The sequence below is a fragment of the Monodelphis domestica genome, chromosome 2 (genome assembly GCF_027887165.1).
Source record: "Monodelphis domestica isolate mMonDom1 chromosome 2, mMonDom1.pri, whole genome shotgun sequence".
Lineage (NCBI taxonomy): Eukaryota > Metazoa > Chordata > Mammalia > Didelphimorphia > Didelphidae > Monodelphis > Monodelphis domestica.
Window position 1 is genome coordinate 239,136,072 of NC_077228.1, and position 26,069 is coordinate 239,162,140.

The 26,069-nt window shown below is 36.7% G+C and overlaps 1 protein-coding gene across 17 annotated transcripts in view; it reads right to left on the bottom strand.

The window, feature by feature from the left end:
* The window catches only part of TNRC6C (trinucleotide repeat containing adaptor 6C), a 266,081-nt gene that overhangs the window by 94,724 nt on the left and 145,288 nt on the right, over nt 1–26,069 (bottom strand). The window lies entirely within an intron of this gene.

Genomic DNA, 26,069 nt, shown 5'->3' on the forward strand with positions numbered 1-26,069 from the left:
CCCCCCCCCCATTGGCAGCAGTTAAAAAAAAAACTGAATACAGTTAACTGCATAAAGTAAAACTCTTCCTTCCATCCAGCTGCTTTAACAATTCAAAGGCAAAGAATGGTAATGGTATGTTTGTGTGTGTAAAAATCTTGATGTTTTGAAATCTTTTAGCCTAAGATGCATAATTCAAATTTAATGCTTCACTAGCTACCTTAGAGTCTTAGGGAAAAATGGGAATTTGAATGGGAAGTGGGAGATGGCTCAATGGATAAGGAGCTAGGCCTAGAGATGGGAGGTCCTAGATTCAAATGTGGCTTCAGACACTTCTTAGCTGAGTGACTCTGGGCAAGTCTTTTAACCCCAGTTTCCTAATCACAATATTGATTCTAAGGTAGAAGATAAGAAAATTGAACTCACTTCTGGGTAAGCATGGCGGCCAGCTAAACGTGGCTTACTCACTCTCTCCAACACACACCGACATACAGTGATAAGGATCACTCCCAAAAGACCTTAAGAATCTATATCAGAGGAGCGGAGGAGCTGTAGAGCGGGGACCAGCAGTGAAGGTCCGTGGGATTGAGGCTTTACCAGCCTATAAGAAGGGGAAAGGGCTTCCACCCAAACGCAAACACGAGCAGATCCAGCCTGCCCCACTCCCACCTGTAGGGCCAGAGCCGGGCCCAGCGCACGCCGAGACGAACGAGCAAGGGGTGTCTGTCTCTGAAGCGAGGAGAGGGCACTTCTGCACCCGTGGGAGCTGACTAGGACAGCAGGGGGACCCCCCCCCGAAAGGCAGCTAGGCAGAAAAACTTAAGACATGAGAGAGAGCAGACTTCAGGTGCCCAGAGCCAGCGCACCCACCAGAGTCAGGGAGTGAGACAGAAATCAGTCTGGAAGGAACAGGGAGCATTTTCTGGATCCTTGAGAATTAACCATGTCTGCTGGGGACCCACCCCCAAAAGTAACTAAACCGAAAAACCAGGCGGGCAAGAGAGAGCAGACACTGAGAGCCCCCAGGAGGAAGGTACTGAGAAAAGCCACAAAGGACTGAGGAAAACTGAGAGCCTACTCATTAACTCCATACACAAAAAAAACCCTGCTCAGCAGACTCTGATTTCTGACTAAAGAGGGAACTGAAAACATGCAGAAAAAATGGCTAACTGTGCACAGGAGCCTCAAAATCCCAGCAAGAAATCAAAAGAGAAAACTGTCACCCTCGAAACTTTTTATGGAGGAAAAACCCAGGCTACAGAAGAAATACTAAACGAAAGTCAAACAAAGGCAAAACCGAAAAAAAAAATGAAAATTGTCCACAAGCCCTGGAAGAGTCTCAAAAGGAGCTTATCATCAGAAATCTGGAAGCCCTCTGGAAAGAGAAGTGGGAAATGATTCAAAAAGAAAAGCAACAAATTATATTAGAGAACCAGAAAGTTACAGCGGAATGTCAAAAGATTAAAGCAGAAAACCAGGCCTTAAGGACCAGAACCGAGCAACTGGAAACCAATAATCTTGTAAAACAGCAAGAATTAATAAAGGGAAAGTCAAAAAATTAATGAATTAGAAGAAAACATAAAATATCTCACTGACAAGGTGACAGACCAGGAAAACAGAGGAAGGAGAGAAAACTTGAGAATCATTGGTCTACCTGAAAAACCAGAGATTAACAAAAATCTCGATGCCATACTACAAGAAATCATCGAAGAGAATTGCCCTGATATTCTCAAACAAGGGGGCAAAATAGAAATCGAAAGGGTTGATAGAACACCCTCTATACTAAATCCCCAAAAGACAACCCCCAGGAATGTAATCGCCAAATTCAAGAGCTTCCAAGCTAAGGAAAAAATCTTACAAAAAGCTAAAAAGAGGAACTTCAGATACAGAGGAGCACCAATAAGAATTACAAAAGACCTTGCAGTGAAAATGTTAAGAGGCTGCAAACCCTGGATCATGGTATTCAGAAAGGCAAGAGAACTGGGTCTTCAACCAAGAATTAGACACCCATCAAAACTGAATATATATTTCCAGGGGAAAGTACGGGCACTCAACAAAATAGAAGATTTCCAAGTATTTGCAAAGAAAAGACCAGAACTCAGTGGAAAGTTTGACATCCAAACACAGAGCAAGAGAAACATGAAAAGGTAAATATGAAAGAAAGGGAAAAGGAGAAAAGTGGTTTTTTTTTCTTTTATTCAAACTCTCTTCTTTCTATAAGGGCTACAATTAGATCAAATTATATTTACTAACATATGGGGGGTAATGTTATGTGTAACATTCAAAAATGGTATACAATAATAGAGTAACCAGAAGAATCACTCATAGGGAAAGATTGGGGCATTAACATGATTTGGAGGGGGGGCAAAAAGGAAAATAATGGGGGGGGAACAATGAGGTTACTAAGATATACTTGAAGAAATAGATATAAATTAAATAGAATAATCTTTGTCACACAAAGATACACATGGGAAGGGGAAGGGAAGAATTCTCTTATAAGAAGGAAAGGAAAAGAGTGCTAATTGGTATTACTTAAACCTTACTCTCAGTGAAATCAACTCTGAGAATGAAGAGAATCCAGATACAGTGGGATCTTGAATTCTAGCTTATCCAATAGGGCAAGGGAGAGGGAAAACTACGGGGGGCCACAGGGGAGGGAGTACAAAAAGGGAGGAAAAGAGGGGGATAGGAAGGGAAGAAAAAGGGAGGGGCCAGAAAGGGAAGCATAACAAGGGAGGGGACCAGGGGGACTAATTTAAAGTAAATCACTGGTTTAAAAGATTATAGTAAAAGAAGAAAGGTCAGAATTAGGGGAGAATACTAAAATGCTAGGGAATTCACAAATGACAATCATAACATTGAACGGGAATGGGATGAACTCACCCATAAAAAGTAGATGAATAGCAGAATGGATTAGAATCCAAAACCCTACCATATGTTGTCTTCAAGAAACACACATAAGAAGGGTAGATACTCACAAGGTCAGAATTAAAGGTTGGAGTAAGACCTATTGGGCCTCAACTGACAGTAAGAAGGCAGGAGTAGCAATCATGTCTGACAAAGCCAAAGCAAAAATAGACCTGATTAAAAGGGATAGGGATGGTAAATACATCCTGATAAAAGGGAGTATAGACAACGAGGAAATTTCACTAATCAACATGTATGCACCAAATGGTATAGCACCCAAATTTCTAATGGAGAAACTACAGAATTGAAGGAGGAAATAGATAATAAAACTATACTAGTGGGAGATCTGAACCAACCACTATCAAATTTAGATAAATCAAATAAAAAAATAAATAAGAGGTAAAAGAGGTGAATGAAATCTTAGAAAAAATAGAGTTAATAGATATATGGAGAAACATAAATATGGACAAAAAGGAATACACCTTCTTTTCAGCAGCACGTGGCACATTCACAAAGATTGACCATATACTAGGCCATAAAAACATGGCATACAAATGCAGAAAAGCAGAATTAATTAATGCAACCTTTTCAGATCATAAGGCAATAAAAATAATGATCATTAAGGGTACATTAAGAGCCAAATCAAAAATCAATTGGAAAATAAATAATATGATGCTCCAAAAACAGTTAGTTAGAGAACAAATCATAGAAACAATTAATAATTTCATTGAAGAAAAAAATGACAATGCTGAGACATCCTTTCAAACCTCATGGGATACAGCCAAAGCAGTACTCAGAGGAAAATTCATATCCCTGAGTGCACATATTAACAAATTAGGGAGGGCAGAGATCAATGAATTGGAAATGCAAATCAAAAACCTTGAAAGAGAACAAATTAAAAATTCCCAGAAGAAAACCAAATTAGAAATCCTAAAAATTAAGGGAGAAAGTAATAAAATTGAAAGTGATAGAACGATTGATCTAATAAATAAGACAAGAAGCTGATACTTTGAAAAAACAAACAAAACAGACAAAATACTAGTCAATCTAATTTTAAAAAGTAGAGAAGAATAGCAAATTAGCAGTATCATAGATGAAAAGGGGGAACTTACCTGCAATTAAGAGGAAATTAAGGCAATCATTAAAAATTTCTTCAACCAATTATTTGGCAATAAATATGCCAATCTAGGTGTTATGGACAAATAATTACAAAAATACAAATTGCCTAGACTAACAGAAGAAGAAATAGAATTCTTAAATAATCCCATATCAGAAAAAGAAATCCAACAGGCCATCAAAGAACTCCCTAAGAAAAAAACCCCAGGGCCAGATGGATTCATAAGTGAATTCTATCAAACATTCAAAGAACAGCTCATCCCAATACTATACAAATTATTTGACATAATAAGCAAAGAGGGAGTTCTACCAAATTCCTTTTATGACACAAACATGGTACTGATTCCAAAGCCAGGCAGGTCAAAAACAGAGAAAGAACATTATAAACCATACTCCTTAATGAAAGTAGATGCAAAAATCTTAAATAGGATACTATCAAAAAGACTCCATCAAGTCATCACAAGGGTTATCCACTATGACCAGGCAGGATTCATACCAGAAATGCAAGGATGGTTCAATATTAGAAAAGCCATCCACATAATTGACCATATCAACAAGCAAACCAACAAAAATCATATGATTATCTTAATAGTCGCAGAAAAAGCCTTTGATAAAATACAACACCCATTCCTATTAAAAACACTAGAAAGCATAGGAATAGAAGGGTCATTCCTAAAAATAATAAACAGTATATATCTAAAACCATCAGCCAACATCATCTGCAATGGGGATAACTAGATGCATTCCCAATAAGATCAGGAGTGGAACAAGGATGCCCATTATCACCTCTATTATTTAACATTGTGCTAGAAACACTAGCAATAGCAATTAGAGAAGAAAAAGAAACTGAAGGCATTAAAATAGGCAAGGAGGAGACCAAGCTATCACTCTTTGCAGATGATATGATGGTCTACTTAAAGAATCCTAGAGGATCAACCAAAAAGCTAGTCGAAATAATCAACAACTTTAGCAAAGTTGCAGGCTACAAAATAAACCCGCGTAAGTCATCAGAATTTCTATATATTTCCAACACAGCTCAACAGCAAGAATTAGAAAGAGAAATAAAATACTTAGGAATCTATGTCCCAAGACAAACACAGGGACTATATGAACACAACTACAAAACACTCTTCACACAACTAAAGCTAGACTTGAGCATTTGGAAAAACATTAACTGCTCATGGGTAGGACAAGCCAATATAATAAAAATGACCATCCTACCCAAACTTATCTATCTGTTTAGTGCCATACCCATTGAACTTCCAAAAAAAATTTTTTTTTACTGAATTAGAAAAAAACAAAACAAAGTTAATTTGGAAGAACAAAGGATCAAGGATATCCAGGGAAATCATGAAAAAAAAATACAAAGGAAGTGGCCTTGCAGTCCCAGATCTCAAACTAATACTATAAAGCAGTGGTCATCAAAACAATTTGGTACTGGCTAAGAGACAGAAAGGAGGACCAGTGGAATAGACTTGGGGTAAGTGACCCCAGTAAGACAGTCTATGGCAAACCCCAAAATGCCAGCTTTTGGGACAAAAATCCACTATTTGACAAAAACTGCTGGGAAAACTGGAAGACAGTGTGGGAGAGATTAGGTTTAGATCAGCACCTCACACCCTAGAACATAAAGAAGGAAAGTAGGAGAAACTAGGTGAACACAGAATAGTATACCTGTCAGACCTATGGGAAAGACTTTAAAACCAAGCAAGACATAGAAAGAGTCACAAAATGTAAAATAACCAATTTTGATTACATCAAATTAAAAAGGTTTTGTACAAACAAAACCAATGTAACCAAAATTAGAAGGGAAGCAACAAATTGGGAAACAATATTCATAACAAAAACCTCTGACAAAGGTCGAATTACTCTATTCTATAAAGAGCTAAATCAATTATACAAAAAATCAAGCCATTCTCCAATTGCTAAATGGACAAGGGACATGAATAGGCAATTTTCAGTTAAAGAAATCAAAACTATTAATAAGAACATGAAAAAGTGCTCTAAATCTCTGATAATCAGAGAGATGCAAATCAAAATAACTCTGAGGTATCACCTCACAGCTAGCAGATTGGCTAACATGACAGCAAAGGAAAGTAATGAATGTTGGAGGGGATGTGGCAAAGTTGGGACATTAGTTCATTGCTGGTGGAGTTGTGAATTGATCCAACCATTCTGGAGGGCAATTTGGAACTATGCCCAAAGGGCAATAAAAGACAGTCTGTCCTTTTGTCCAGCTATAGTACTGCTGGGATTGTACCCCAAAGAGATAATAAGGAAAAAGATGTGTATAGGAACATTCATAGCTGCCCTTTTTGTGGTGTCCAAAAATTGGAAAATGAGGGGATGCCCTTCAATTGGGGAATGGCTGAACAAATTGTGGTATATGTTGGTGATGGAATACTGTAGCATACCAGGCATGTTGGCATCTGGGAAGTATGGTTGATGTATTAGATACTTAGCCCTCACCTTGTCAAACCACATTCCTTTGAAAAGCGCATGTCAGGTGAATCCCCACCTCCTCTGATCTTGTCATTGTCTATTCAACCAATGTTAAGACCTATGCTATGTTAGGTATTCATTGATCACCTCTCAATCCACAATAAATGCTGGGGTGAAGGGTGCTATTATTCTCTCTCTTGATTCCTACAACCTTGGAGTTCTTCTTTCTATCTCTCTTTATCTTTCCTAGCGCCACTCTTGCCCACATGCTTTCTATCTCAGAATTCTTACTTCCACGTGTTCTCTTATTTCTCATAGTTTCCTTTAATTAATTTTCAAAGGAAAATATTATAAGGAGCTAGAACCACTCCCCATATCAATTACCTTGTCTTTGAGTCTTCATTTATCACCCATTTTTTTCTGAGGCTCCCTTCTCCTTCTTGTAAACCTCAAAATTTCTCAGGCTTATGAATGTTAGGAAATTTCCCCATTGGGGAATCTTCTACTTGGAAGAATTCCCTAGCAGATAGTGAGAATTCTACTTGAATGTGAAGTCTCCTTGCCTTGGGAGTATCCCTACTCCACCCTACTTAAGACTGCTTTAGGACAGAAAACTGCTTGCTAAAAAATGAAAGTACTTTGATCCATGCTTATGGAAGGGACAGGAAGTTTTTTGAGTCATGACTGTTTTAGAATTGATACAATGGGATACTAAGTACCTATAAAGGTGGGGCAACTTGTAAACTACTTAAACCTAAAAGGGTGATAACTTATTCAGAGGTTTTTTCTTAATGAAATTTGTCGACACAGCAGCATTTTTTCGTGACTTACTAAAGAGATAAAAGCTACTCAGCTGTGAATTCAAAATGGGCGGTCCTTTAGAAACATCTACAGTGATTGGTAGATGTAAGGACTTAGGGGAGGTGACAGAGGAGATTTTGCCCTTAAAAATTGGAGCTCATTCGAGGAATCTCGATTTCTGACTCTCATTCTGAAGGAGAGCTCCTTGAGGAGCTCCTCTGAGGGGCTCTGTCCCTCTGGGGTAGGAGCTCTGGAGGCTCTTGAGAGAGGCCCTTTGAAACAATCTCTGGCTGGAAGACTCTTTGAGGAAGGACGCTGGCCTGGTGTTACTAGAATCCTTGTTTAGTCAGACCTTGTGGTGAGTGTTAAAAAACTGACTGATTTTCTCTTTTAAGACTCAGGTCTAGGCCATATTGGCTTGAGGCCCTTCATACTTATTCCTTTCTTTCTCTCTCTTTCTTTGATTACTCATTGTATTGCTAATTAAAATCTCTATAAAACCCAATTGACTTGGGTTTTTGAATAATTGGGAATATTTCCCTGGCGACCACCTTATATTTGATTTTAAAACACTGTAGTGAAACATATTTCTGCGGTCAAATTTACTCACCCTCTCTTATATCTATCACAATTTATATCTTTCACTATTTTAATCACTACAGTTTAAGACCTCAACCATTTTAAATCTCACATTCTCAAGTTATAACCCACAAAGTAAAATTATATAACAACTGCTGGCTGGATTGTTATAAATACTATTGTGCTAAAAGGAATAATAAAGTGGAGGAATTCCATGGAGACTGGAACAACCTCCAGGAAGTGATGCAGAGCGAAAGGAGCAGAACCAGGAAAACATTATACACAGAGACTATACACTGTGGTTCAATCGAATGTAATGGACTTCTCCATTAGTGTCAATGCAATGTCCCTGAACAATCTGTGGGAGTAAAAACACCAAAGAAAAGCAACTGCTTGATGATAGGGGTTGAGGGGATATGATTGAAGAGAGACTCTAAATGAACACCCTCATGCAAATACCATCAACATGGAAATGGGTTCGAATCAAGGACACATGTGATACCCAGTGGAAACGCACATTGGCTATGGGAGGGGTGGTGGTGGTGGGGCAGGAGGAAAAGAAAATGATCTTTTTTCCCCCCAATGAATAATGTTTGAAAATGACCAAATAAAATAATGTTTAAAAGGGGGGGGAAAAAAAGAAAATTGAACTCCTCAGATTCTACCTCCAATCAATCATTGTTTCTTCCATGTAGTGGACTGTACTGACAATCCCTCATCAATGCTCTGTCCCTCAATGAACTAAGGGGTGAGGGAAGAACAGGAACTATGAAGCATGTGGATCTAATTAGATAAACCAATTTCTTATTGTGGTTTAGCTTTTGTTTGCATTTCAGCCTAGCAGGAATGTGCTAATATATGATTAAAAGCACCTGAGTAGATTATAACAAAGTAGGAAAATATTCCCAAAAAAATTAGCCTTGGCAAAAGGAGGCTGAAGGGTGGACAAGCATGACAGACCACAGAAAAGAAGGAACCACTGGATACTTAATGCTGAATAAAATAAGAGGCACTATAAGGGAGGAAATGAGTCTACCTTAAAAAGTAGCATTTTGTGTTCTAAGTAGTAATAATCATTACTTCACATTTGTGAATTACATATGTCATTTCTTGGGAGGGCAAGGAAGATTAGCGGTTCCTCCTTGCTGAGAAGGACAGACACACGCAATTGTTGATTTACTAAATATCCTCTACCCAGATCACATAAAAAGTTGTGACAAAGAGCCTTCTAAGAATTTTCAAATCTTTCAGTATATAATTCTGATGATTCAAAAAAAACCCTTTAGCAAAAGCCAAGGACTAAGTTCAAATCCTGTCTCTGACATATACTGGACCCTGGTTAAGTCACAACCTATCAATGCTTTAGGTACCTATGACTATTAATTTAGAGGTAGACGTCTCCTAGACTGGTAGAAAGAATTTCCTTACTTGAGAGTTCCCTATATTAATGAAATCACAGGTATAGCTTCTATTCAAAGAATGATATGGTATCCCATCCCTATGAAGTTCTGGGGGAAAAGCTGACAACCTGAGAAATAATTATCAATTAATAAATTTAACTAGAAGTTTAGTGCTTACAATATATTGGGTATTATGCTAAGTTCTAAGAATGCACAAAAAGACAAAAACAGCATCTACCCTCAAAAGTAGCTCATATTCTATAAGTGAAGGTAAAAGACAAATGAATAGAAAGTGAATTCAAAGTTTTAGCTGATGGAGGGACTAGGAAAAGACATTCTGCAAAAGATCAAATTTGATGGAAGATAGGAAAAAGAGGGAGGAAAGAAAACATTTTAGCCATAGTATATAGCTAGTACAAAGGCACAGAAAAGGGTAAAGGAATATTGTGTGAGGAACAAGTAGGCCAACAAAGTTGGATGTGGAAAAGAGTAAAGTGTAATAAGGTTGGAAAGGTAGAAAGGTGGTAGGATGTGTAAAGTTTTGAACCTGGAGGTAAGAGGGAATCATTTGAGCTTACTGGGGGGCAGGGGAGGTTGCAATGGACAGGGAGAGAGGGCAGGCAGGTGGAGTATGTATGACATGGTCAGAACTATGCCTTAGGACTCTCACTTTGCAGCTGAGTGGAGGACAGATTGGAGTAGGGAGAAACTTAAGGGAGAGAAACTAATTAGGAGACTACTGTAATTAATCTATGTGTGAAGTGATGAAGGCTTGAAGTAGGGTGGTAGCTGTTTAAGTAGAGAGAATATGTATAGGAAGGGGAAGGAAGGATAATAAGTCTTTATATAATGCCTACAACGGGTCAGATTCTGAGCTAAGCGTTTTCCTATGAATATTACTATTCCCATTTTATGGTTGAGGAAACTGAGGCAAAAAAGAGACTCAATGATTTGACTATGATGACAAAGCTAGAATTAAAACTTCCTGATTCCAAGTTCAGTGTTTTACCTATGGCACCTAGCCTAGTGAATTATTCAGTTCTACTTTTGATTCTATTCTAAGTATAAAACATAAATGGCTAAATAGGAGTTGAATCCAAACATATATGACACAAGAAAGCAAATTAGACGCTCTGATTGAAATTCACCAGGCTGGAATAAATTTACAATCTATAGTACTAAAAGAAATGTTGAATCACTGGTGATCCTGGAAAAACTATGGAGAATGGCAGTAGTACTGTAGAATTAGAGATGGGTAATTGCGTGAAGTTTTCTAAAGGGGAAGAAAGATGGATTTTGAAATGATAGGCTAAGGGTCCTTGACTTTTATTCTTGGCTCAATTTTAGGACAGTATGAAATAGATGGTTTGTAAGCATTTAGAAAGGGTAGCAGTGATCAGTAAAAGTCAACATGGTTTCAACAAGAACAAAGAGAAACTACATTTCCTTTATTGGCAAGGTAGATCAGGTAAATGCTAAAATACAGTATACTTACATTTCAGTACATGGGTTATATGATAGTGCTCAGTAGGATTCAGAACTGGTTGAATGACTAGACCCAAAGAGCCATTATTAATGGTCTGTTTTCAGCCTGGAGGAAAGTATGTGTAAAGGAAAGCCCCAGCAATACGGATCCCGTCTTTACTGGTCAATCTTTTTGTTTTACTTGATAAGACACTGAAGCTATGCTTGCTAGAATTGAAGATAGCATAAACCTAGTTGGGGTGATGAATACAATAGATAGCAGAGTCAGGATCCAAAAAGATATCAATGAACAATAGGTGGAATCTACTAAGATAAACTTTAATATGGAAAAATGTAAAGGTTTACAGTTAAGTGCAATGAATTAAGTTTTCAGTTTGTAAACCTATAATCTGGTCCAAATGTTTAGGAAAACAATGTGCAATTGTGAGAAAAAGTTACCAAATTGCTCATATCCTTTGACAGAGCAAATTCAATACCAGGCAGAAAGAAAAGTCCCAAGTTGTAATAATAATAGGTAACACTGATATAGTATGATCTGCCACACAAATTAGGACCAGGCCTCTTCCTTAGATAAGGGCTGGACTCCAGATTCAGGAGTCACACTTTTATATCCTGAAAACAATAAAATAAAACCAATTAACTGAAAGGAAAATAGCATTAAGTAATCTGATTTCTAACTGGGTGAAAAGATTAGTGTCATTCTAAGTTGGGAAGGGAAGAGCCAAAAGGTACGTTTCCCTATATTCAGAAAATAGGTATCCCACTCTCTCAAGTATCTATTGAAAATCAAGAAAGAGAGGTTAACTAGGTGGCTCAGTGCAAAGAGAGCCAGGGTTAGGGAGGAGAGATCCTGGGTTCAAATCTGATCCAGACACTTCCTAGCTTGTGACTCTGGGCAAGTCACTTAACCTCAACTGCCTAGCTTGTTCTGCTTTTTTTTGGAAACAATACTTTGTACTGATTCTAAGACAAAAGATAAAAATTATAAAAAATTAAAAAAACCCAAGGAAACGAAATTACTTGATTACGGTAAGCCAATTTTCAGATAGTCATATGGGTTGCTTGAGATGTACAACTGAAAAAAATGCAATGCCTCAATCTTTGAATCTGACTGGATTTTTGGTCAACAAAACCTAGTTAAGTGTCTCTAAACAGCAGGTACAGGTGGTTTCAGTTTCCCAGCTGTATATACAATGAGATTTTCTTGTTATTCCTACAATTGAATAAAGTTTCCTCACAGGACATAATTAAGACTAGGCTCATAGTTGAATAGAAACAGAAATAAGCTAGCTCCAGAAATGAGTCATCAGATTCCTACAATTAACCATTTGCTGACCCTCAATTCTCTCAGGGAGATACTGTCAATGATAAATATCACACAAAGACTGGGTAATTAGGTTTTGCTTAACTACTTTTTTTTTGTTAGAAGAGAGGGTAATTCTATGGGTGGATAGTATATCTACACCCTGCCTGTCTCCTGCTCTCCTGCCCACGAATATACTACTATACTGCAGTGAACCCACTATAGCTAGAATGAAAGGATTAATAGGTCCCTTGTTAAACCACAACTGCAAGTTTGTGGGAACTGTAAACTGTGGGTTTCAATTTGGGGACCATATTTTAGGAAAGAAAAAAATCAGAAGATGATGACCATGACCGAAGAATGGAACCTTGGGCCCTCTTCTCTTTTCCCTCTATATGATTTTCACCTTGTGATTTCATCAGTTCCTATGGATTTAAATTTAAGTATCATCTCTATACTGATGATTCTTTATCTAATGATGATTCTTTAATTTACCTTTCCTGCCCCAGCCTCTTTGCTGACTTCCAATATTGTATTTCTATCTTTCTGACACTCTGACCTGGATATCTAGTAGACATATGAAACTCAGTGTTCAAGACAGAACTTATTATTTCTTCCCCCAAATCCTCCCCTTCTCCTGCTTACTGTAGAGGGCAATATCATCTTCCTAATCCCTCTGGTTTACATCCTAGGAGTCAGCCTGGAATCCTCACAATCTCCTACCCTGCCACATCCAAGCTATTCCGTGAATAAGATACAATAACTCTTGGCTCTGAGCATTCTCTCTGCCTGCCCATATGCTTGGAATGTTCTTTCTCCTCAACTCCAAATACCTCCCTTATTGGCTTTCTTTAAGTTCCAACTAAATGAATTACAATGCTTTCCCTCAATGTAGCTTGATTTGTATATATTTGCTTATTGTCTCCTCCTTACAAATTCCTTGAGGGTGGGGTCTTTTGCCTTTTTTTTTTATTCCTAGCATTTAGCACCATGCTTCATATGTAGGTACTTAATAAATGTTGACTAATATGATAATGGTTCAATTAGGGATATGTAATCTAGAGAAAAGAGAATTTGGGGAGAATATGCGTTTCCTTCAAGTACTGGAAGAGTTGTCAATGTAGAAGAAAGGTCGAGTGAGTTTTGTTTGGCCCAAGTGTCAGAACTAGGAGTATTGGGTGGCAGGTAGTCAAAGGGAAAAATTTCAGCTCTAGTTGATGAAAAACTTTCCAATAATCAGAACTGTCCCAAAGTAGAACTAGGAGTTTATGTGAGTTATTCATCACTGGTGATTTTCAAGCAGAGGCTGATGACCATTTGTCAGGGATGATGGCAATGCGATTCTCTGGCACTAATGGTTGGGACTAGATGATTTCTAAGAATTATTAGACTCTTAAGCAAATTATTATGACTTCCCCAACAGTAAGCATTATTTTTCTTTTTTTGAATAGTAATGTCTAATCTGATCTAATTTATTTCTACACGTATCTTTTTAAAAAGATTTTGGTTTCATTTGGTTTCAAAATACTTTTCCCACCACACACCCAAATTTCTCTAACAAAGAACATTTTTTGGGGTAACTAGGCAGCTCAAGGGATAGGAATCCAGGCCTGGAGACAAGTGGTCTTGGGTTCAAATATGACTTTTGATACTTCCTACCTGTGTGATTCTAGGCAAGTCACAATTGCCTAGCTGTTAACCACTCTTCTGCCCTAGGGCTGAAATTTAGTATCAATTCTAAGGTAACAGGTAAAGGTTTTAAAAAAAAAAAGGCAACTTTATTTACATTGTTTGGAGACGTGTATATTGCTCTCATTTCTACACTCTGCAACATTTCACATGAGTTATCCTAATCTATTATCATTTTCATGATAATATTAATTTTGTTCATATACTAAAGTTTACCCAACAATTCTCCAGTTATTGAAGACATCCTAGGCTCTTTATTATAAAACATTCTGTAATGAGTAAAGTAGTTCAGTAGATAGGAAAATTTGGGTTCTAATCTTAGTAATGTGACTGACCATGTGTTTCCTTGTCTTTAAAATGGGGATAATAATAGCAACTACCCCTAAGGTTTGTTGTGAGGATCAAATGAGACATTTGAAAAGTGAATTATAAACCTTTAAGCACTCTGTACATGCTAAGAAGAATGTTTTTGTATACGGGGATTTGTTTTTACTATGAACCACCTGTTTGGGGGTAGTCCTTTAGTAAGATCTAGGAGTCAAAATGTATTTAGTAATTAGTAATGATTATGATGTAAAAAATAATAGCATCAAAACATTTTAAAAAATTATTGGAGAGATGTTCCATGTTCTTGACACTTGAAATACATAACCATAAAAAATGCAATAAAACAAACAAAATTATCTTAGTATTGCTCCTACCACTTGAAGTCACTTTCTACGAGGGCAAGAACTGTATTTTTCTAAAAATAGGTAGCAAACTATGGCTATCAGAAAAATAACAAATCTGCATATTTTAGAACCAGATAATTATGTCATAAGATAGAACATAATAGGTTAGTAACTTATGATTATAAAATTCAGATGTGGTTTAGCTCATCTGTTTTACTTGTCTTCTCTTTTATGGGCCACAAGAGATCTATGTAATTAGTTATTTTGATATTTTTTGCATGAGAAGAGAGTACCAGCTTAAAACTTACAAATTAGGTATACTGAAAGATTGATGTAAATGGCATATAGGGATGGGATCTAGACCCATTATTTCAGAGGTATAGGAAAATTCCCCTGGGAGGAAACTCTCAGTTTGTATCTTCTCTGAAACTGTTGCCTAGAGCACAAAAAGGTTAAGTGACTAGCCAGGGTCATTACAGCCAAGTATGCATAAGAGGTAGACCTGACAAAGGCGTTCGATACAGTGAACAGGGACGCATTGTGGGTGATCCTCAGCAAGCTCGGTTGCCCAGCAAAATTCGTCAAACTGATCCGGCTCTTTCATGTCGACATGACAGGGGAAGTCCTATCTGGTGGAGAGACTTCTGATCGCTTCAACATCTCCAATGGTGTGAAACAAGGCTGTGTCCTCGCTCCAGTACTATTCAACCTGTTTTTCACCCAAGTATTACGACATGCTGTGATGGATCTAGACCTGGGCGTCTACATCAAATACAGACTGGATGGCTCACTATTTGGCCTTCGCTGCCTGAATGCAAAAACAAAGACAACAGAGAGACTCATCCTGGAAGCTCTCTTCGCAGATGACTGTGCTCTCATGGCCCACCAAGAAAATCATCTCCAAACCATTGTGGACAGGTTCTCTACCGCAACAAAACTGTTTGGCCTGACTATCAGCCTCAGCAAAACAGAGGTGCTGTTCCAACCTCCACCAGGGAGGCCAACTAACCAGCTGTGCATTACAATTGACGGCACGCAGATTTCTAACGTCAACACTTTCAAGTACCTGGGCAGCACCATCGCCAACGACGGGTCCCTAGACCACGAGATTAATGCCAGGATCCAAAAGGCCAGCCAGGCACTTGGGCAGCTGCGCTGCAAAGTCCTCCAACACTGTGACGAAGCTCAAAGTGTATAACGCAGTTGTCCTCAGCTCGCTCCTGTGTGGTTATGAAACATGGACACTGTACCACAAGCACATGAAATAGCTGGAGCAATTCCACCAACGCTCCCTCCGGTCAATCATGAGGATCCGATGGCAGGACCGAATCACCAACCAGGAAGTCCTTGACAGAGCCAACTCCATCAGTATCGAAGTAATGGTCCTCAAAACCCAGCTATGATGGTCTGGACACGTCATCCGCATGGACCCACAGCGAATACCAAGACAGGTAATTCTATGGTGAACTGTCAGCTGGACTCAGGAAACAAGGCCGACCAAAGAAAAGATTCAAGGATCAGCTAAAGTCCAACTTGAAGTGGGCTGGCATTACACCAAAGCAACTAGAACTCCAGAAGCAGCTGGTGAACCCACATTAATCATGCCGCTGCCACCTTTGAAGATGAGCGACGTCGACGTCTTGCCGCTGCGCGTGAATGCCGACACCAGGCCACAACCGCACCTCCCGTAACAACTGGCGTCCCATGCCCCGTGTGCCACAAAATTTGAGCCTCAGCCTTTGGACTCCAAAGCCACATGAGGGTAAACCGTAGATGAAACTGCACAAAGACAATAGTCATTCTCAATCACCGAGAGACTACCACTACTACTATCAGGTTTTCATATGAAACTGCCAGAACAAGTAGAAGATCAAATCATAGGATTGGCATTACAGAAAAGAAGTTATGTCTCTCATGCCCAAGTTTCTCCCAAAGAATCCATAGGTAGGCAGAGGTAGATGAGGAACTAACAAATGCGGAGGTTAAGAACTTTCAGATGAGAACCTCCAGCAAGTGCTTGTGTCACTAGCAGGTATTAATATATGAGGGAGAAATAGAGGTGGACAGTGGGAGAGAAAGAGATAATGGGATACAGATAAGTGGAAAGCAAACTGTATCATGACAATTGTAGGCTCTCATTTATTCTTTAGGCTAACTACTGCTGTGCCAGGAAAAAAGGAGAGGAAAATTATAATTCAAAAGTTTGGGAGAATAAATCATTAAAATTTGAGCATTATAATTTCATTCCACACCTATACCAAAGTTTTCTGTATCTCTATGCCTTGTCCTCAAGTCCTTTTATTTCACTGAACAAATTGAAGAAAATATATTTGCTAAATGCTTACTGTATGATAGGCATTGTGCAAAAAAAAACACCAACCTTACCATCCGGGAGCTGACATTACAATGAGAAAGAAAATCCACAAAAAACTGTAAATTATAAAACAAACCCTTCTACATCTACCTCTGATCACATTCCATTTCTTGTATAATAGATTTCCCCACGGGGGCAGCTGGGTGGCTCAGTGGATTGAGAGCCAGGCTTAGAGACGGGAGGTCCTAGGTTCAAATTTGGCCTCAGCCAAGTGGCTATGTGACCTAGCTTGTGTGACCCTGGGCAAATCACCTGACCCCCATTGCCTATCCCTTATCATTCTTCTGCCTTGGAACCAATACACAGTATTGGCTCTATGACTTTTTCTTGGCTACCCACAAACACATTCATGGGTTTCCCATGCATTCTGCCATAAGGAATAGGTCAAAAAAAGTCATGGAGTAGGGAATTGAAGAATTGTGTGCAAAGAATATAGAAAGCTGTTTGGAAGAACATGGTTTTAAAAGCCAATCAGAGGAATTTATATTGGATCCTAAAAGATATGAAGAGCTATTGAAGTTTATGGAGAATGGGGGTGACACAGTCTGAGTTGCTCTTTGGTGCATTTTATTGGCCGAATAGAAGATGGTTTAGGTGGGGAAAAACTTAAAGGAGGTAACTGCCCATGTTGATTGTGATGATGATGATGAAGGTCTGAACTAGAGAGTGAGCTGTGTGAATGGGGAGAAAGGAATTTACAAAAGATATTGCAAGGGTAGAAATAACAGAATTTGGCAATAAATCTGAAATGTGGAGTGATTGAAAAGGAGGCGTTAAGGACTACACTAGAGCTGCCATCCTGGGGGCTTGGGAGGATGGTGGTGTCCTCTATAATAGTAAGGAAGTTTGGAAGAAAGTGGAATTTAGGGAAATATAATGAGTTCTCTCTTGGAAATGTTGGAGATACCAATCTAATTTGAGATGTCCAGAAATCAGGATAGAGGAACAGAGCTGAATATGACAATCTAGAAATCATTTGTATGGAGATGATAACTGAACTCAAAGGAACTGAGATCACCAAATGAGACAGTAAAGAGAGAAGAGAGAAGCCCAGGACAGTACCTTTAAGGATAGCAACACTTGGGCACAACATAGATAAAGATAAAACAAAGCAGACTAAACAGAAGTGGTGGCTCAGGTAGATGGGAGAAAGAGGGACAAAAATGATGCCAAGAGGAATAGGAAAAAACAATGCAACAAAACCCTAGAAAAGTAAAAGAATCCAGAAGAGGATGACTGACAATGTTAAAGCCTTCAGAGCATTTTGACTGAATCCTTCAATGAATGATCTTAAACCTAAGTAGCTACCTATACCTCTTATGGACATTTTAATTTCTCTTATTCCAATGCTTCCCTCCAATCTGTTTATGAGCACATTCACTTCTTTTAATACTTAAAAAAAAAGAGCCTCATCTTGATGACATTTCATTTCAATCTTCCCCCACCTTTCCTTTCAAGAGCTGAGATCTTACAGCTGAATATTCTTTTTCTTTTTTTCAGAGTTCAAATCTTTAATTTTACAGATGGACAATGAAATGCTTTGAGACGTGAAGTGGATGACATGACCAGGGTGTATCAGATCTGCAATTTAAGATCAGGTTATTCTATTTATGACTTGTTTTCATAGAGTTGTTTGTATATTTTCTGTTCCATTAGATCATAAGCTTCTTTTTTCCCCCTTAAACATTATTTTATTTGGTCGATTTCAAACATTATTTCTTGGATACAAACATCATTTTCTTTTCCTTCCTCCTCTCCCACCACCCCTCCTGTAGCTGAAGTGCGATTCCACTGGGTATCACTTATGTCCTTGTTCCGAACCCATTTCCATGTTGTTGGTATTTGCACTGGGATATTCATTTAAAGTCTATATCCCCAATCACATCCTGTAGTCAAGCAGTTGCATTTCCTCCGTGTTTTTACTCCCACAGTTTTTCCTCTGCATGTGGATAGTGTTTTTTCTCATAGATCCCTGCAGTTTGTTCAGGGAAATTGCCTTAACACTAATGGCGAAGTCCATTATGTTCGATTGTAACACAGTGTATCAGTCTCTGTGTACAATGTTCTCCTGCTTCTGCTCCTCTTGCTCTGCATTACTTCCTGGAGGTTGTTCCAGTCCCCATGGAATTTTTCCACTTTATTATTCCTTTGAGCAAAATACTATTCCATCACAAGTATATACCACAATTTGTTCAACCATTCCCCAATTGAAGGGCATCCTCTCATTTTCCAATTTTTTTGCCACCACAAAGAGCACAGCTACAAATATTCTTGTACATGTCTTTTCCCTTATCATCTCTTTGGGGTACAAACCCAGCAGTGCTATGGCTGGGTAAAAAGGTAAGCAGTCTTTTAGCGCCCTTTGGGCATAGTTCCAAATTGCCCTCCAGAATGGCTGGATCAATTCACAACTCCACCAGCAATGAATTAATATCCCGACTTCACCACATCCCCTCCAGCATTCATTACTTTCCATAGCTGTCATGTTAGCCAATCTGCTAGGTGTGAGGTACCTGAGGTACCAACGCTGAGGTACCTCAGAGTTGTTTTGATTTGCATCTCTCTGATTATCAGAGATTTAGAGCACTTTTTCATGTGCTTATTAATAGTTTTGATTTCTTTAACTGAAAACTGCCTATTCATGTCCCTTGCCCATTTATCAATTTGGGGAATTGCTTGATTTTTTGTACAATAGATTTAGCTCTTTGTAAATTTGAGTAATTAAAGCTTTGTCAGAGGTTTTTGTTATGAATATTGTTTCCCAATTTGTTGCTTCCCTTCTGATTTTGGTTACATTAGTTTTTTGTTTGTACAAAAACTTTTAAATTTGATGTAGTCAAAATTATTTATTTTACATTTTGTGACTCTTTCCAAGTCTTGCTTGGTTTTAAAATATTTCCCTTCCCAAAGGTCTGACTTGTATACTATTCTGTGTTCACATTATTTATTGTTTCTTTCTTTATGTTCAAGTCATTCATCCATTCTGAGTTTGTCTTGGTATAAGGTGTGAGGTGTTGATCCAAACCTAATCTCTCCCATACTGTCTTCCAATTTTCCCAGAAGTCTTTATCAAATAGTAGATTTTTCATAAACTATCTTGCTGAGGTCATTTAGCCCAAGTCTATTCCACTGATCATCCTTTCTGTCTCATTAGCCAGTACCAAATTGTTTTGATGACCACTGCTTTATAATATAGTTTGAGATCTGGGACTGCAAGGCCACCTTCCTTTGTATTTTTTTTTCATGATTTCCCTGGATATCCTTGATCTTTTGTTCTTCCAAATGAATTTTGTTATGTTTTTTTCTAATTCAGTAAAAAAGGTTTTTGGAAGTTCAATGGGTATGACACTAAATAGATAGGTAAGTTTGGGTAGGATGGTCATTTTTATTATGTTACCTCGTCCTACCCATGAACAGTTAATGTTTTTTCAGTTGCGCAAATCTAGTTTTAGTTGTGTGGAAAGTGTTTTGTAGTTGTGTTCATATAGTTTCTGTGTTTGTCTCAGCAGAGAGATTCCTAAGTATTTTATATTGTCTAAGATGATTTTGAATGGAATTTCTCTTTCTAGTTCTTGCTGCTGAGGTGTGTTGGAGATATAAAGAAATGCTGATGACTTATGTGGGTTTATTTTGTATCCTACAACTTTGCTAAAGTTGTTGATTATTTCCACAAGCTTTTTAGTTGATTCTAGGATTTTTATGTAGACCATCATGTCATCCACAAAGAGTGCTAGTTTGGTCTCCTCATTGCCGATTTTAACACCCTCAATTTCTTTTTCTTCTCTAATTGCTACTGCTAGTGTTTCTAGAAAAATGTTGAATAATTAAGGTGATAATGGGCATCCTTGTTTCACTCCTGATCTTATTGAGAATGCATCTAGTTTATCGCCATTGCAGATGATGTTGGCTGATGGTTTTAGATATATACTGTTTATTATTTTTAGGAAAGACCCTTCTATTCCTATAGTGTTTTCAATGGGAATGAGTGTTGTATTTTGTCAAAAGCTTTTTCTGCATCTATTGAGATAATCTTGTGGTTTTTGTTGGTTTGCTTGTTGATATAGTCAATTATGTGGATGGTTTTTCTGATATTGAAACATCCTTGCATTCCTGGTATAAATCCCACCTGATCAAAGTGAATAACCCTCGTGATGACTTGCTTGAGTCTTTTTGCTAGTATACTGTTTAAGATTTTTGCATCTATGTTCATTAAAGAGATTGGTTTGTAGTTTTCTTTCTCCGTTTTTGGTCTGTCTGGCTTTGGGATAAGTACCATATTTGTGTCGTAAAATGAATTTGGTAGAACTCCCTCTTTGCTTATTATGTCAAATAATTTGTATAGTATTGGGATTAGCTGTTCATTGAATGTTTGATAGAATTCACTTGTGAATTCATCAGGCCTTGGGGATTTTTTCTTAGAGAGTTCTTTGATGGCCTGTTGGATTTCTTTTTCTGATATGGGATCATTTAAGAATTCTATTTCTTTTTCTGTTAATCTAGGCAATTTATATTTTTATAAATATTCATCCATATTACCTAGATTGGCATATTTATTGCCATATAATTGGGCAAAATAGTTTTTCATGATTGCCTTAATTTCTTCTTCATTGGAGGTGAGTTCTCCCTTTCCATCCATTAATTTGGTTTTCTTCTTTTTTATCAGTTGACCAATACTTTGTCTATTTTGTTGGTTTTTTCAAAGTATCAGTTTCTAGTCTTATTTATTAGTTCAACAGTTCTGTCACTTTCAATTTTATTAATTTCTTCCTTAATTTTTAGGATCTCTAATTTGGTTTTCTTCTGTTAGTTGCTTTCCTTAAAATGATAAATAGTATCTATTTAAAATCAACATTAAGTATTATTTGTAATGGGGCTAAGAATTCTTCTCAATAATATCAGGAGTGAAGCAATGATGCCTATTATCACCACTATTATGCAATATTGTATTAGAAATTCTTGCTATAGCAATAAGAGAAGAAAAAAGACAAAATCATCATTCTTTGAAGATAATATAATGAAATACTTGGAGAATCCTAGAGAATCAACTGAAAATGTAATTGAATTAACAACTTTAGCAAAATTGCAGGATATAAAATAAATTCACACAAACCATCAGTATTTCTACATGCCACAGCAAAGTCCAGCAATGAGAGATACAAAAAGAAATTTCGTTTAAAATATCTGCAGACAATATAAAATACTTGAGTATCAACATGCCCTAGGAACTATATGACCACAATTACAAAATACTTTTCATACAAATAAAGTCATATCTAAATAATTGGAGAAATAGAAATTGTTCATGAATAGGCCAATACAGTAAAAAATGACAATTCTATACTAAATTAATTTACTTATTCAAGTGCCACACTAATCCAATTACCAAAAAATTATTCCACAGAGCTAGAAAAAAATAAAATTTACCTCAGAAGAACAAAAGGTTGAGAATATTAAGGGAATTAATGGGGAGGGGGTAGTGAAAAAAAGTGGACTAGCTGTATCACATTTCAAACTATATTATAAAATAGTAATCATCAAAACAGGCTAAAAATAGTGATGAATTGGTGGAATAAATTAGGTGCACAATACACAGTACTAAATAACCACAGTAATATAGTATTTGATGAACCCAAAGATCCAAGCTACTGGGGCAAGAACTCACTTATTTGACAAAAACTGCTGTGAAAACTGGAAAGCAACGTGGCAGAAACTAGGTATACACCAACATTTCAAATTGTATACCAAGAAAAGGTCAAAATGAGTACATGATTTAGACATAAATGATGATATTTGATGATAGCAAATTAGGGGAGCATGAAATAACTTACCTGTAAGATCTATGGATAAAGGTACAAATGAGGGTCAAATAAGAGACTGAGAGCATTACGAGATAAAATATTGATAAATTTTTGTACAAACAAAACCAATGAAACCAAGAGTAGAAGAAAAACAGAAAATGGAGTGAAAAATCTTTGCCCCAGGTGTCTCTGATAAAGCTTATTTCTCAAATATATAGAGAGAACTGAGTCTAATCTAAGAGAATAAAAGTCAATTCCCAATTGATAAATGGTCAGAGTATGAACAGGAAGTTTTCAGATGAAGAAATCAAAGCTCTATATAGTCATATGACTACTGATTAAAGAAATGTAAATTAAAACAATTCTGAAGAACCACCTTGCACTTATCAGATTGGCTAAGATGACAGAAAAGGAAAATGACAAATGTTGGAAGGAATATGGGAAAACTGAGACACTAAAGCAATGCTCATAGAGTAGAATTGGGAACTGTTTCAATTATTCTGGAAAGCAATGTAGAAATATGCCCAAAAGGAATATAAAACCATGTACACCTTTTGATTCAGCTATACAAGCCACTACTAGGTCAGTATCCTGAAGAGATAAGAAAAAAAAAAAACCCAAAATGAAAAGGATCTATATGTAGAAAAATATTTAGAGCAACTTTTTTTGTGGCAGTAAACAATTGGAAATTGAGGAGATGCCCATCAAGTGGGGAATGGCTGAACAAGTTGTGCTATATGATTGTAATGGGGGGAAAAGGGTGCTATAAGAAATGATGGATGCTCTCAGAAAAACCTACTGTAAAGACTTACTTACATGAACTGATAAAAAAGGAAGCAGAACCAGAACACTATATACAGTAACAGTAATATTATACACAACTGTAAGTGAAATAGCTATTCCGAGGCGTCAGATAATCCAAGATAATTTCAAAGGACTCATGATGAAAAATGCTATCCACCCCCAGAAAAAGAAATGATAGGAGTCTGAGTATAGATCAAAGCATATTTTAAAAGTCTTTTTGGTTTGTTTTGGTCTGTATTTTCTTTCACAATATGACCAACATGGAAATGTGTTTCACATAACTGCATATGTATTAACCTATAGCAAACTGCCTGCCATATCAGGGAAGGAGGAAAGAATTTGGGCCTAAAATTAAAAAAGAAAAAGATTAAAAATTATTTTTACATTTAATTGGAGAAATTATTAAATTAAAAAATTATATACCTCTTCAAAGAGAACTTGTGAACCTTTCTTAATTAAGCTGCAACTTTATTTTCTGAGTTCATTTGTAGAAGGAACGCCAATGCAAATATGATTCTAGTTTTTCTAGGAATATATTAACTAGCTGGGTCACTAGATAAGGATCTTACTGAAAATTGTGATTCTTAACAACTAAAAACTTCTGGGAAAGAACAGGTATACTTACATACAAAGAAGATACTTTAATTTACTCAATATTTACTTTCTCCTTAGCCGCTTGGGATCTGACTTCTTATTCCATCATTCAATTAAAACTAATGACCTAAATCACCAAATAAAATGGATTTTTTAATCCTGATTTTCCTTGCTTTTTCTATAGCTTTTGAATCGGTTGTCCCTTCCCTAATCTTTCTGTAGGTAGTTCTTGTTTCTCAACTTTCAAATAATAATATATTCTCTTGGCTTTCCTCCTCCAATTTAATTTTTATTGTCTCCTTTCCTGCCTATGAATTCTTAGAGCCAGGTAGATACTGGGTCAGTCAGGAAGACCCGAGTTCAAATGAAGACCAAACACTTATTAGATGTTTGACTAATGGTAAGATAACTGCCACCTACTTTAATTTCCTCAGTTGAAAAATGGGGATAATAAAAGCACCTACTTCCCAGGGTATTTGTAAGTATCCAATGATAGAATATTTGTAAAGAATTTAGCACAGTGTCTGGCATATTAGGCATTTAATAATAAATGCTTGTTTATTTTCCTTCCAGACCTGTTAAGATTCTCCAAGGTTTTATACTTGATACGTTTTCCTCTCAATACTATTTTCTCTAGAAAATCTCCTTTACTTCCTTAATTTCAAACAAGGATCTTATATAACTTAGTCCTTTCATGGCTAGAATGCTTCTCCCTTGCTCTGTTGGTGGCTATCTCAGTCACTGACTATATCTAAGCTTTGGGCCATGTTCACTTAACTACTTCAACTTCTCCCGAGTCTCCATGCCGGTTCCTAGTATTCTTGTTTTCTGGCCATCTCCTTTCTAATTTTAGAACCTTAAACAAATCAGTTTATGTCACTGACCTGGAAACAGTATATCAATCTGCTCTGCTACGGTTCTGTTCACCATCCTAGTAACTTTCCAAATCAAAACATCCCTCTTCCTAGCTACCATTTCTCAATAGGTTTCTTTGTTCCTCTAACGACAATCTAACCTCTTTGAAGGTTTTTCATTTTGTAGTTATATCTCTAGCACTTCTTTGTGTGCTTGATGGAAAAAATATTTTAAAATAATGCTTTTTGTTATAATCATGAAATTTTTTTCTTCATACAAAGCTAAACACTGTATTTTCTTACTCCCTTTGTGTATAGCTAGTTCATTCAACCTCCCAGTCCCAAAATCTATTCCCTTATGACTCCAGTCCTCCCTTCACAGTTATTGGAATATTCTCGCCATCCTTCTTTCCCTTCTTTTTATTTCACTAAAAGGTACTTGTTTTTTCTTTTGAGGACTTGAAAAATAAGTCACACCTCCATTGTGCAAAAAATACTCTTTTAAATGCACTTTAAGGAGATATTAGGCCTAAAATACAAATAGCTTTCAAAATACTTGACAAAGAAAACTAAAAAGTTAGAGCTATGTAGTTTTTAAATATAAGATCAACAATCAAACTCAAATGCTGTACTTTTTTTTTTTACCAGATTCTAGTGAAACCAGTTGACCTTTATGGCTTGAAATAAAAGCTGAGATTCCAATATTTTTAAAACACCACTATATTTTTGGAAATTAAATTCTTTTTATCATAGCACTGATTATAGATTAAAGTAAACAAAAGAAACATAAATATAAAATGAGAAAATAAAAGTAAAAAGATTTGTAAAATTACTGATGCTAACTTCTTTGATCATGTATTTTTAATAGCAAATTATATATTGAATTTAAGATCTGAGGGCAAGGTGATCTATGTAATATCAGACAAATAAGTTATTTTGGAATATTTATACACAAAATGTATTTTGCTAAAAAAATTGCCTAATAGTCTTTATATCTGCAAGATCATTTCTCTCACAAAAATTCAAATTTACTTCTAAATTATTTTTTAAAAAATGTGTTATGTTCCTTTCTCACATACATATATGTAAAAATCAGATATGACAATAAAATATACATAATTTAAGGATTTAAATGAATTTGAATTTTGACTGTGCACATAACAAAAAGAGCAATTTTCTTCCCAAAATGTTGACATGACAATTTTTTAAAAAGAAAAAATGTTTAATAGAGTACTTCTAATAAATCTAGGAAACAAAACTTTTATAAGTTACC